The sequence below is a fragment of the Corapipo altera genome, unplaced genomic scaffold, assembly GCF_003945725.1.
Source record: "Corapipo altera isolate COAL_440 unplaced genomic scaffold, ASM394572v1 61553, whole genome shotgun sequence".
Lineage (NCBI taxonomy): Eukaryota > Metazoa > Chordata > Aves > Passeriformes > Pipridae > Corapipo > Corapipo altera.
The window spans coordinates 496,611-510,358 of record NW_020884918.1 but is presented as its reverse complement, the minus strand read 5'-3'; the positions used below and the strand labels follow the sequence as shown (position 1 = coordinate 510,358).

The 13,748-nt window shown below is 41.1% G+C and overlaps 1 protein-coding gene across 18 annotated transcripts in view; it reads left to right on the top strand.

The window, feature by feature from the left end:
• Positions 1-5,399, top strand: part of CELF4 (CUGBP Elav-like family member 4) — a 700,139-nt gene extending 694,740 nt beyond the window's left edge. For 15 of the 18 annotated variants that reach the window (XM_027656113.1, XM_027656114.1, XM_027656110.1 and 12 more), the window contains one exon: positions 3,140-5,399. The gene's annotated coding sequence lies outside the window, so the exon portion shown is untranslated. Of the gene's footprint in view, positions 1-1,207; positions 1,841-3,139 lie in introns of those variants that run through there. The other 3 variants (XR_003529771.1, XM_027656111.1, XM_027656112.1) reach the window with 3 other exon arrangements.
• The last annotated feature ends 8,349 nt before the right edge of the window (positions 5,400-13,748 follow it).

Here is a 13,748-nt window from a genome sequence, read left to right as displayed (position 1 = left end):
ATCTCTTCTCTTCTCTTCTCTTCTCTTCTCTTCTCTTCTCTTCTCTTCTCTTCTCTTCTCTTTCTCTTTCTTTCTCTTTCTCTCTCTTCTCTCTTCTTTCTCTTTCTCCTCTCCCCTCTCCTCCCCTCCCCTCCTCTCCTCTCCTCTCTCCTCTCCTCTCCAAACCTCTCCTCTCCAAACCTCTCCTCTCCAAACCTCTCCTCTCCAAACCTTTCCTCTCCAAACCTCTCCTCTCTCTTCTCCTCTCTCCTCTCCTCTCTCCTCTTCTCCTTCCTTTCTCTTATCCCTTTTATTTTCCATTATCTTTTAAATTCAAGCCAAAGCTAAATGCCAAAGGAGTAAATGTCCTTCTTTTAATGATGCTGATTTAGGGACCATCGTATCATCCGAGTCCTCCTACAAGTCTGCTTCCCACACCATACCAGCACTGCTGTTTCGGAGTCCACCGTCCTGTGAACTGATAAATGGACATATAGCAACCAGCAGTAGCTGCTTTTTTTAATTTTTTTTTTAATTTATTTTTTTTAATATTCTCAGTAGCCAAAGCAGCTCTTGGCCTATTACACCCCCCACGATTTTAAACTTTGAATGTAACCAGATTAGAGCAGTACCTGCTCCAGAGCCCATCCGAGGCTACAGGAAGGCTCCTGCAGGACTTTGGCTAGCCATCCAGCAAAGCATCCAGGATGCTGGGGGTGGTGTGGGAGAGGCCGGTGCTAACAAAAGCATTCTGGTTGGCAGTGAATGTGTTTATTTTCCAGACTTCGCAAACCGATCTGTGTCTGCGCTCACCCATTCAGTGCATGCTCTCCTCAACAGCCGCTGCATAACGCTCTGTTCCTGTTCGCTGTTGACCGTGTGTCTACATTTAAGTGTGTGTTTTATGTGTGTGTGTCTCTGGCTAGGCCTCCTCCATCCTTTTTTTTTTTTTCTTTTTTTTTTTTTAATTCCTTACTTTCTTCTTCCTTTCTTTTCTTTCCGTTCGGTTAGTTTTTTTTTCTCTCATTCTTGTTTCATTTTATATAGTTTAATGGCGAATATTTCCATTAGAATTTTTTTAATTGATGCTGTGTTTGTAACATTTTTTTTAATTATTATTTTTATATATATCTTCTTTCCCCACCTTTCCCTTTTTCCACACTATATATAAATATATATATATAAAAAATCTTTTCTTCTTTTGTCATTCAATCAAATTCCAACCAAGAGCCAGTCAAATCCACCACAGTCTCGCGCTGAGCTAGGAAAAAAGTTCTCGTAATGACATGAAAGTGGAGAATACAGTCCCCCAGGCCGTAAGTTCAAATCAACTCGAAGTTGAAAGTGTGACATGATGGCGTCATGTAACAAGCTAAGAATTGGTTGCATGACATGCCGTCAAGTTTCGTGCAGGTGCCGTGATTGAAGCATTTTTCTTGGATGTTGTATCAGTTGATGATTGGCCAGTCATGATCACATGTGCCTTTTTTGACTTTGTGCTGCCACAATTTTTTGCTGTGCTCATTTTCGTTTCGTTTTTGGTGCTTGCAGTGGTTTCTTTATTTGTCGTTTGATTTCTCGTCAGCGTTTTATGCTTCTTTAGATGTCACATAGAAGGAAAAAAAAAAGATGGATTCCTAATTCTTTAGAAAAAAAATGGGATTGTTATAACTACAGATAATTTGGAAAAAAAATAGAGAGAAAAAATGTGTGGTTAATTTTTTGCACTGGAAATCTTGTGATTATTTTTTTTTTCCGGAGAATTGGGGCCTTTTTCAATTGACACCTTTTTTTTCCCCCTTAGGATATTTCAAATCACCTTCTAAAAATTAAAAAAAAAAATAACAAAACCAAAACCAAAACCAAACCAAACCAAAACCAAAAAGAGTAATGATAGTAACAGTAGTTTGAAAACTATAGCAATCAAAAAAAAGCAACCCCAAGAAAAGCCTCATTGTATGTCTTTTCAAGAAATCCTAATTCTAAGGTGCCGTATTACAGCAACTCCAGCAATAATTAATTGCTTAGAGGGAGGGAGGGATTGAGTGGGAAAAAACCCCATCCAGATCAAAAAGCAAAATGCATCTTTTTGTTTACAACTGAAAAAGGGTCCTTGACGAGTGTTTTTTATTTTTTTATTATATTATTATTTTTGGTGTTGTAATTGTTTAGACTGCTGTGTACGGTTTGCTGTTTGTTGAACCAACAGTGTGAAAACCTGCCAGCATGGATTGATATTCCGCATGACACTTTTCCACCAGAGTGGACCTTTTGCAGTTTCTAAGTTTCTTGATGTAATAAATCACCGAGTGTATAAGAAGAACCTGCTTGCTAGAAGGAGATAAGAGCTAATCCTTAATGATTAAGCATCCTACTTAAATGTCAAGCCTAGTCGGATCATGATTATTTTTTTTAAATATTTTTTTTTTATTTAAGAAATGTTAGCTTTACATTTTTTTTTTCAAAAATAAGTTTATTCCAACAGCCTTTTTTATTTAACCTCCTATAAATTGCCTGTTCAAAGTCCTACTTTCTGACATTCACAAAGGAGTAGATGTTATTGGCAGCTACGTCTCCACAGAAAGCTCATACACTCTCATAGATGGCACCCCATTAAAATATAGAACTACACTTTCTTGATGCCTTTCACACTCAAAAGCCTGCCAAGCAAGATTGTGATCTGGCATTGTAAAGCGGCACTTAAAAATAACTAAAATGCCGCTATCTGCACATACATAGTGATACAGATTTACACAGACATGCCCTAATATTATTTTGATTTATTATTATTGCTATTAGGAACAATTGTGTTTTTCTTTATCATGATCGTGACTACCTTGCTCACTTTGGGTTTGATCCGGTTCCCACTGAAGTCAAGGGGAATCTTTCTGTTGATGCTAAGTGGGAGCAGAATCAGAGCCAATGACTCCAAAATCAAAACACCAAAGCAGAAGCCCCATCCTGTCCCAATTGAAGGGAGAAGAAAACACCCATTACTTTCAACAGGAGCAGGATTGGGCCTAAAAGAACAGGCTTGATTTTAATTTCATTTTCATTTTTAGGTCTTTTTTCCCCCCGTCTCAAATATTTCCCCCACACCTTCCCTACTTCCCCCTCCCCTTTTTGATTTAATTTGCAATGATCTTCTTCATTTTTTTAGGGCAGCAGCTGAATGGGCCACATTTAGGAAAAAAAAAAAAGTATATATATATTAAAAAAAAAAAAATCGTGAACTGTTGGATTACACCTTTGACATATCAGCAAATATCAGTCAAGCTGAAGACTTCAGACCTATTCTCTCTTTGATTGTTTAGACTGTAACATTTCTTCAAGAAAAGTATCACATCTGCTGACTTCGAAGGACATGCGCTTGAAAACAAACAAACACATAAGTAAAATCAGAACAGGAGGAAGATTCAACCGGGATTTCTGAAGAGACACTGATATCACCACAGCGGCTTTTCTTCAAACAGGAGATGCAAACCTGGATTCTGGCAAAGGAGTGCCTGTTTGCCACCAAGGATGCGGTTACCATGCGAGAACCCGTGGTAACAGTCACTGAGCATCTTTATCTGTCATTCCTTAGCTATATAGGGACCAAAGGACAAAACTTTTTACCGCAGACTTGTAGCTGTATGTAAAATATGGAAGTTCTTTCCTTTTCTCTGAGCTGTTCCTAAAACAGTTTTTGAGAGCGATTATATGAAATATGTAAAATTAAAAAAAAAAAATCAAATGCTTAAATGCTTTTAAAACGGCAAGATAATAGTTCTTTGATACTTTGGGAGGTTCTTTGGTTATACATTAATTAGAGTCTATGAAGCTTTCATATGGTTTTCTGTATAATACACAAGGATTGCGTTGTTAAAGGCAGGTAAGATGGATATCTATGAAAAGCAAAAAAAAAGTAAATAAATAAATACATAAATAAGTACATAAAAAGGCATAGAAAAGAGAAAGGAAAGATGGTTGATATTAAATGGAAAACAAAAAGGTTTGTAAATGCTTCTAACTCTCCCCATTTAAAATCCTAATAGTTGTACAGAATTTAAAAAAAGAAAGTTTAAAATACCTATATAATAGAAAAAATTAGACAACATAAAAATAAAAAAAAAGGCAAAAAAAAATAATACTACATAGAAGTTAGCGTTAATGCTAAAAACAAAGATGTTGTAGAACTGTAATTTTTGTAGAGTTTAGATTGAGCATAAATTCCTACTCTCTGCCAATTGCTGTTGGATGCTGTTATTTATCGAGGAAAAAAAAGGAGAAAAATGGCTATTTTGGCAGCTTTTTTAACTGCAAGCATTCCAGCTATTAAAAAATAAACAAGACAAGACTCAATTCTGTAGACAATGCAAATGGGAAAAAAAAAACAGCTGTCTTTTTATCAGACGTTAGTTCTATCTTGAACAACAAAACACAGCTAAACGCTTCATGTCTTCATGATCTGCTGTCCGCAAAATTCCCATCATCCTATGCTTCAGTAGCTTCCATATTTGCTCTAGAAACCTTCAGGGCAAGGGATTAGCCTAGTACCTTAATCTTAAAAAACAAAAAAAGAAAAAAAAAAAAAAACAAAAAAACTTAAAAAAAGCTTAAAAAAAAAAAACATAAAAATAAACTAAAGAAACAATCTCTTTGAAGAATTTCTGAAACTGTTTACAAGGAATTTTGAAAAACAGGGGGATGTTTAAAAAAAAAAAAGATGCTGGCTCTGTTTTCTGTAAATAAATTTGCATATTTTGTAGGACTTTTAATTGTAATGATAGAGAAAAAACAAGGAAAACTATTTAATGAAAGCACGATATTTATCTTTGGTAAATGACTTTAGAGCAGTTAAAAATAAGACATTGCTTTAAAAAATCTGACTCAGAAAAAACAATGAATTATTTAAGAACACATATATTTTAAAGTATATCATATTTATTATAATTTATTTTCACAGTCTTAAAACTTGATTTACATCATTCTCACACTTGTTTGCATTGATTGAGCAGTGTGATAATTGTTTTTGATTATTTATTTGGTTTTACTCTGGTTTAATGTTCTTGTTCTTTCTCTTTGTATTTTTTATCTCGATCTTGAACTTTTTTCTTTTTTTTTTCTTTTTCCTTTTTTTTTTTTTTGTTGTTGTTGAGGTTTTTTTATGTTAATTTTGATTATGTATTGGGCCGAACCGTGCAGTCCTTACTCTTCCAAAACTCTCATGGGGATATAACGAGCATTTTGCCAGAGTAAGGACTGAAGCAAACTGAGCCCACAGCTAGGAAGTACAGATGTGTAACGCAGCTGCAGTTCCATACAACTGCTCTTTCACTCTCAATTCCCTAAAACTCCTTGTAATCTTCTGTAATTATTGAATGACGCTTTCCAGCTTAGCCCTAAATAAAGCACAGTTTAAAAAAAAAAAAAAAAAAGCTGTGTTCTTTACTTCTTGATGGCTTCCCTTAATGTGTTTGCTTTGAGAACAAAATGAATCTATTTCGACTCTTTCATTAATATACATTGTTTGAGTATCAGAACAAATCCCTTTGTTATATAAAACGTATCTCATTGGATTGAATTAATGACACTGTTTCATTTAATGTCTGCTTGATATTCCAGTGTGGTTTACCTTAAACCTAGTAGGTTAGAAGATCAAATAATGGTACATACAAATTAGAGTCATTGTAGCTCCCATTTGAAGCCTGTTGTTTGATTTCACGCTCATGGTTTTTTCATGCTGATAAGTATAGAGGCCAAAGCTCGGGACATTGCTCCTTTTGCTGCTTTGGGAAAACCTTGTGAAATTCAGCAATCTCCAGAGATGAGGCTCAATTTCTTCCTGAGCATGCCTCACATCTTGCCTTTTGAACGGTTATTTTTTTCCCCCTGAAATGGCTGTAGCAGATCAGCTGAGCTGGGGCTCGGGTTGAAACCAGGAGCCTTTGCATTTTCTTCCGGATTCTTGCAGCCGTATTTGGATTTGGACAAGTTGCACCAGCTAAATCCACCTCTAAATGGGACTAATGGTGCTTATCCACAATTTGCAGTCCACAGACGGAAGGAGCTCTATTAGTACAAACTCCTGTTATTAATACTAAGAGTTACTTATGTCTGTTCAGGGCAATAGAAATAAATGAAATATAAATCAGATGATGAATACAAGGAGGGAACATGGTCAGTATTTGCCTTTCATCTGAAGGTAAAGGCAAATACAGAACAGCACATACACCAATCCCATCTCTGCCTTTGGACAGAGAAGATGCTCTGTAGAGGGCTGAGTAGGCTAAAGATGTGCAAACTGATCTCAAACATCACTGAGATAGGACTAGGTCTCCAGTAACAAGAGGTTTCTGCGCCAAAGGCTATTCAGCATCCTGTTCTGAGCTGCAGGGATGAAGAGGACAAACAGAGACTCAACCTCTTACCTGGGCCAGGTTGAGAACTAAGGTGGGGGCGGAGGGCTGAGGGAAGGTGAAGATCTCTACTTGAAGGGGGAAAGCCCTACAACAAACAAGAAAGACTCAGTTTCCCAAAGTGGCATAGCAAAGGGAGCACTAAGCAAAGGCAGCACGTACTGCCTAAATCCCTCCCCACTACTCAGGCCACCTTCCCCACTCTACCTTGTGACCTTCAAGCTCCCCAGAGCTCTCCCCTACCCTCCCTGAGGTAGAAGCTATGTCTCTGCAGTGTGAGGTACATCCTCATGTACCTGCAAGAACATGGCCATGTTGTCTGAGCAGGATGGGCTGCATCCCTGGGGCATCCAGCTGGGGACGCTTCCGGCCAATGAGAAAGAGTTGGGGGCTGTTGACTGACAATTGTAAGACAAGATTTCAGAATCTTGTTTCAGGTACCCTGCAATAAACAGGAGATAAAATATCCAGTGTTGGAGAGCAACCAGCTCCCAAGAGGAGACCAGAAAACACTGTTAAAGCTGCCTCTGTGGCTTACATCAGTACCCCTAAAAATATTTGACTTTGCAGAGACGCTATTGGGGTTCCTGAATTGGGGAATCCAGATATGAGGATCAGCAGGGACAACCAGTGACACAGGAGGGACCATGCCTGGCCCTGACCTTTCTCCCAGTACATCCCCACGCATTACATGCAAGCTCAAAAGGGTGGTCAGATCTCCAAGTTCACTCCCCAATAAAGAGAGAGGCACCACAAGAGGAGTCAGCCCACTGGAGGGTCATTTACAATGGTGTGCTGGGGAATAAAGCACTGCCGTGACCACATTGCTGCCTAAACTAAGTGATGGGTACTTCACATACTCAGCTCCCTGGTTATGGTAGAGACACAGACTGAAACAGAATGGGCTGAAGCACAAATGTAGATGTGGCCTTATGGTTGATAAGGCACCCCTCTGTGGGCTGTACAGATACACCAGCCCTGACTTAACATTTAAGTACTTGCCTTATGGAGACTCCATGCTTCTCTCCAAAGGAAGTCCACCCATTTACACTGCAGGTGCTGTAAAGCAAAACAAACTGCAGCATGACCCTGTTTCAGCATGGGACTGTGTTGCTGGGGCAGGCAATTAGCAAAACAAACACCCCCATCTGAAGCAATGAAAATGAAGAGAGAGGCCAAGTCAACCTGAGAGCCTGTAGCTGCCTGTCTGTGTGCACCAGCATGCAGCAACATCAGATCAGGAACACTCTATTACAGAGGTTCAAAAGCCACTGGATATTTGATGCTGGCTTCTCTCTCTTATTTGTAGCTGCTAAATCACATTACATGAAACTAAAGGTTTTTTTAAAGGTCAAACATCCATCCTTTGCCAATGTGCTCCTTGGCACTACTGTGATTATAGTAAACTGCAATCCCATCCTCATGAGTAGCTGAGGGTAACCTTTGGTACAAGAACAGGGCATGGTTTGCTGCCATTCTTTATGGAGTCCCATGGAGACACTGCTACTAATAATCACATTTTTGTGTCTCTAAGAAAGCAGTACATCCCTTCCTGGAGTCACTTTTCCATATCAGTGTTTCTTGATGCAGCCACTGAGGCACTCCTCCTCTGCACACAAGAGGAAACAATTCCTTTTCCCAGTTCCATCACATCCCTTCTCCAGTCAGATGTCCATTACAAAATTTTCTTTTATTAGAAGATGATATGGACTTTGAACAAGGCTACAAGAGCTCTGCCTGTTTCCCTTTGTAACGAACACTGAAATAACATTTGGAAATGGTCTTGCAAATCAAGCTGAGGACTTTTCCACCTTCAATATTCCAGATTCCAACAGCACATTTCTCCCAGTCCCAGGTATGACCCGTGAGCAATGACCATTCCATGGGTCTAGAACCATGCAAGGTATTTGTGTTTGTGGTCCCAGGGATATCTCACACATCACAGGGGTTTGGCAGACGGGGAAACACGTCACCGATTGCTTTAGAGCAATGTGCCAACCCTTGCCCAAGCAGCTTGTGCAAGCTTTTGTACTGCCCCACTTGGAGAAGGAAGCTGCTGATGCTGTTTCTTAGTAATGCCCCTTGGCAAACTTAATTTGAAAACACCTGACTTGTCCTGGTCACCCCAGAGCTGAAAAAATGGGAATAGGCCAGTCTCAAGGCAGCCAAATATTGATTCTGGAAATGCCTTTTGGAATAGCACTGCTGTCCTACTTGCTGAGGAAATCGGTTTTTGAAACAGGTTTCAATTGCACAGCTTCTCTTTTACTACAAACACATCCCCAAAAAACACTCAGAAGGCTCCAAATCAGAGCCTTTGTGTTTCATTTATTAAGGGTACGAGGTCACTCTGATGCCTCATGGAGCCATGGAATTTTTTGAGTTGGGAAGAACCTTTAAAGGTCATCAAGTGCAACCCCCATGCAGTGAGCAGGAGATCAACTGGACCAGCTTGCTCAGAACCTCTTCTCTTTGCCCACTTGCCCTCATCATTTTACAAGCTTTTGTTAGCGCCCACCCAACCTTAAACCTTCCCCACATCACTGCTGAGGAACCTGTATAACTACACTCCTGGTAAACACACAACCAATTCTGGTGGCAAAAAACCACTTTGGTATCAAACACCCTCTCCTCCACGGCATTCATAAACCACTCTGAATTCTGGGTCTCCATCTGGTAAGTTCTGAGCTTGGCCTCAAATGAGCGCAGACTGGGGAAGGCGGTTCCTTGCACACATATGGGTAAGATGCCCTTCTCCTGGGAGCAGCAGCCTCACAGGGTGCAGTGCATTCACATGAAATATGACAAGGTTCAGACTCTTCCCTTGTCCAGATGGAAGCTGAGATTTGCCCCCTGAGACTCCTATGACACAGAAGATCTCCCTGATTATAGAATCAGGACAGTCTAGGGATGGTAGTCCAGGGAGGTATCCACAACTCCTACAGTTGACCTGCCTTGTCTTGTTTAAAAGAGTGGAAATAAAAATGGAACTGGGGGGACAAGTGACTCCATTACCTCTCCTAGGATACCCAGGCTCCTAACATCACTCCCATGAATGTGATGTACATAGTACAGGACACCTCACGGGAAGAAAGGGACACCAACTCTCCCGTTGGTACACCCCGGTCTGCTCCTCCTGGCAGTTTCCTGGGGTGTAACCTTTGCTGGGTTGCAGTTATTGCTTTCAGCTCTTAAGAAGAGATACAAACACTCAGTTTGCAGTCAGCTGGTGAGTGGGTGGGTTAACTCTCCCCAGTGGGGAGCCACAGCATGACATCCCAAAAATGGGTGCCTCTCCTCGGAGAGACAGAGGCCCTAAACTCCTCCTCACACTTTGAGCCAGAGAAAATCATGTGGTTGGTTTTTTTTTCCATACACAGCCCAGAGAATGCAATTGCCTAATTCAGTGTGGTGAGTCCTACCAGAGAGCAAAACACGCACAAATTAGGCATCATAACTGTGATGCCTCCTTTGTGAGTCCCTCCTACAGAGGGTAAGAGAGATGATTCCGCTTCAGTGAGCTACAGAACAGGCTCCAAAACTGAAACAGTTGTCAGAAGGCATATTGTACACAGATCCTCCTACCAACTCCTACAAGAAAAGATTACCTTCTTTCAGCTAGAACAAAGAGCTATTAAGTGAGACAATGGGCCTAGGAACATTGGTGAACCATCTGTCATCAAGTGTTAGACATAAGCAATGTCTTTTTTAACCAAGCCAAAAGAAGCCCCTAGCCACTGTTACAATGGCATATAAGCACAGATGAAAAGCGTCAGCCCAATTTTGCCTTGTTTTACCTCCCTCCACTCAGTGTGTTCTGTTACTGCTGCTTCCTGTAGCAGCCCCAGAGCAGGTTGGACTACATGAATTTCTCTCAATAATCATCAAATTACACTTTGCATCACATTTGACACAAGCGCACTGCAGTTGGCTCTGGGGACAACGCTTGTTTGGTTGGGGAACCAGGAGACTGATAATAAAGAGACAGGTGCCCCTCTGGACCCAACTCTCTAACCTCAAGTGGTAGTTATCCAGAACACCTGTATTTGCATTGTAAAGCCCAAATGCCAAAGACAAAGAGGGTCTGAGTCCCTGTGCATAACTCTGATAGCTGATAAGCAGCAAGCAGCTGAGTTTAGGGTAAGACAAGAAACATGAGATAAGACTGATTCACACAAAAGCCTGAGGAGAGCAGGCTGGCCCTAAGTGTGGGACATTATTAGCCTCCTCTGCCCAGTCTGAGCATCCCACTCAGGAGGTGGCTCAGCGGGTGAATGTCAAAATTCCTGTTCTGATGACGGTGTTGTACAGAGAAGTCCAAGCCAAAACAAGATAAAGAGCTAGAGAGCTACCTGTATCTGCAGATTAAGCTCTGTAGTTTAAGCAGGAGTTGTCCTTTATCTGGCTTATTTATACCTTTCAGTTTCCAGCCCAAAAGCCTGATCTTAAAGCTTTACCAAGTAAATATTTTCTTTCCTTGACTACCAAGCTTTTGCAGGTCTGTGAGGGAGCTGAGTTTGAGTGAAATACTGGACATTTAAGGTGTTTTATTTTTCTAGAAGTAGGGAAGCTACATAAAGTAACATATTTTCCTGAAAGGCTTACAGTCCAAATCGAGTTTATTGGAGACTGGGGAATTTTTCCTTCTGTGAAGGGACAGATATCACCAAATGCCAAATTTTAGGATCAGTTTTGATACATAAGATTTAAAAGAGCACTCCTGCCCCACAAACTGCAAATGGTGAAGAACAGCAGGCAGAGGTCTGCAGCTTGTGCTGGAGGACAAACTTGGCCTGCCTGGACCTCGTTTTTCTTCTGTCCAAGTCACAGTGGAAGCTACTTGCCGTCAGCTGCTCAGCAAGCCTTCCCATGTGGAATCTTCAGTGGTCCTGGATCAGAGGGGTCTCTATCACTGCTCATGAGCCCAGGTGGTGCTTTTGTTGCACTTTTAGCTGGGCACCCACAAATGAGTGAGATGCCACCTCTCAGGGGTTCCTCCTCCAGGGCCTGAGCTTGCGGAGCCGCCTTGTCTGTCCCCCAGGTGACGGACGGATGGTCACAGCCAAGCATTACACCTGGCTAAATTAGGAAACAGTTTCCGTGCAGATGGAAACCAGTAAATCTCAGCTGGGAGGTAGCAACTGAGAGAAGCCAAGTGAAGCGGGAAGTAAAACAGATTAGCCATGGTTTGTACTCACCATTTGAAACAGCCTCAGAGAGTGCACACATGGTCAGGCGCTGCACGCTGAGGAGAAGCGCGGGTGTTTGTGTGCGCCAGTGCTCTACCCTGAGCTGAGCAGCAGCAGCTTCCAGCCAACAAAGAGGTGTGTTAAGGCAAAGAGACCATAGGTTCACACAGAAGGCAGGCTCCAGGGCTGTCAATCCAGCTTCTCTCACACTTTGGAAATGTAAATTCAAAGGCAAATATAGAACAGTTCAAAAAACTGGAGTTCGAGCCAGAGGGGCAGTTAATTGGTCAGCATCAGATGGCAAGAACAAAAATGATGTGGAACAGAGGCTTTGAGGTCTTCGGCCATTTCACTACACGACTAAACTGTACAGATATGTGACAGATATGGAGACTAAGTAGGTGTGACTGTGGCATGCATCACTGCACATACTAAACAGATAACAAGGCTCTTATATGACCTGCCCTGGTCACTGTGAAGTGGCACAATCTTCATGGTAACTGGCAATGCAAATTAAGAGGGAATTCTGCTCCAGAAGATTTTCTGGAGCTGGTCCTTTGTACAGATCCTCCCATGATTTTTCCAAGTGGGGCTGTCAAAAGCATTCGGCAATGGTCTCTTTTCTGCAGCAAAATAAGTTAATAGGAACATTTACAACTGTTTTCAGTTAACATCTTACAAAAGTCAACAAGAAATTGCAATTTTAGTGTGTCAAAGGAGCCAGAATATCCTGTCCCAACATGCCCATCTTTTACTCAATAAAAACCACAATTGGTGTGACAAGTTGTAATAGACAAACAACTACGCTCTGTCATTCTTCTGTGTGAAAACACCTTTAGCCCCTTGCTTTATCAGGCCTAAAGTCATTTCTTTGGCAATAAGATCAACAGAAACCTCTGCATTTTTCTTCCAACAGCTAAATTATTTATGAGCTTTGAAAATAATCCCACTTTGTCTTCTAACCCTAGTTTTGCATATATACGTGTCGACCCCTGTGAATTCTTCAGCTAAAATATGCATTCATTACAAAAGCATTTCAGGGTATTTTTTCTCTCCACTTTATCTACTTGTTTGAATATGTTGTAAACTTGATTAATGTTGCCTTCTAATCTCTTTCTTTCTAGAGAGAACACCTGGAGCTCTTTTAACCTGCCTCAAATAAAAAATAAAACCCAAGAGACAAACAACCCAAGTGGCAATGTCACACTTTCACAACCCTTTCCTTTCCCTGGTCATCCCTTGCTCCTCTCCTAAGAGGGTGGACACATGGGCAAAACTTGTGTCAGTGAACCTACAGAGCCATGGGTTTTTTCTAAAGTCCCCTTCCTTATACTCCTGGTAACCTGCTTACTTTTAAGCCTCAGACTGGAATAGTTTGGGGAGATTTATGACAGCAATTCTTCTGGTTCCTTTCACAATGTGTTTTCCGCTATTCTCATCTATCGCTCTGCCAACATGCATCATTTATTTAATACCAGTCACTAGACACATTAAGTCTTTCTTTTCTTTTTTTTTTTTTTTCTTTTGGAGGACATTTCCTCCCATACCTGGAGAAATCGTGCAGGTAAATAACGTCTGAGCCAACAGTCTTGGACCTGCCTTTTCTGCCTGAATCCAAAGCTTTCCATGGGTATCAATCATCCTCGAACTAGGATTCTTCTCATTTTAATTATGCTAATATCACCATAATTTCATTCTCGTTAACAGCAATTGAGTTTCAGTCTCTGCAGATGGTGGAGCTGGACAGTTACCAAGCCACATGCCATCTTGAGAGGAGGTTATGGACCAGTGCTTAGCCTGTGGCAGTGCTACTCAGCACCGTTTCTGGGTTGCATCACTTCACTTTACCCATTTGTGACATGACATATGTCTTCGCCTCCTACTGGTTTTGAGATTTACAAAGGACATATTTTAAAAATAAAGAAGAGTCCATTGCCCAGCTAGCTCGTTCTTGTTACAATACAGCTTTGCCTGCCTTGATAATTTCAGGTGAAGGCTGTAGAGGAATTATGCTAGTGATTTAAAGTGGCTACAAAGAGGACAGACACTCTCCCTTCACAAGGAGCCACAGGATGAAGACAAGGGAGAACAAGCACAAGTTGCACTGGGAGAAGTTTCTTCTCAGTTTAAGAAAGACATTTTTTACAGTGAAAACTGTCAATCACTGGAACAACCTCCC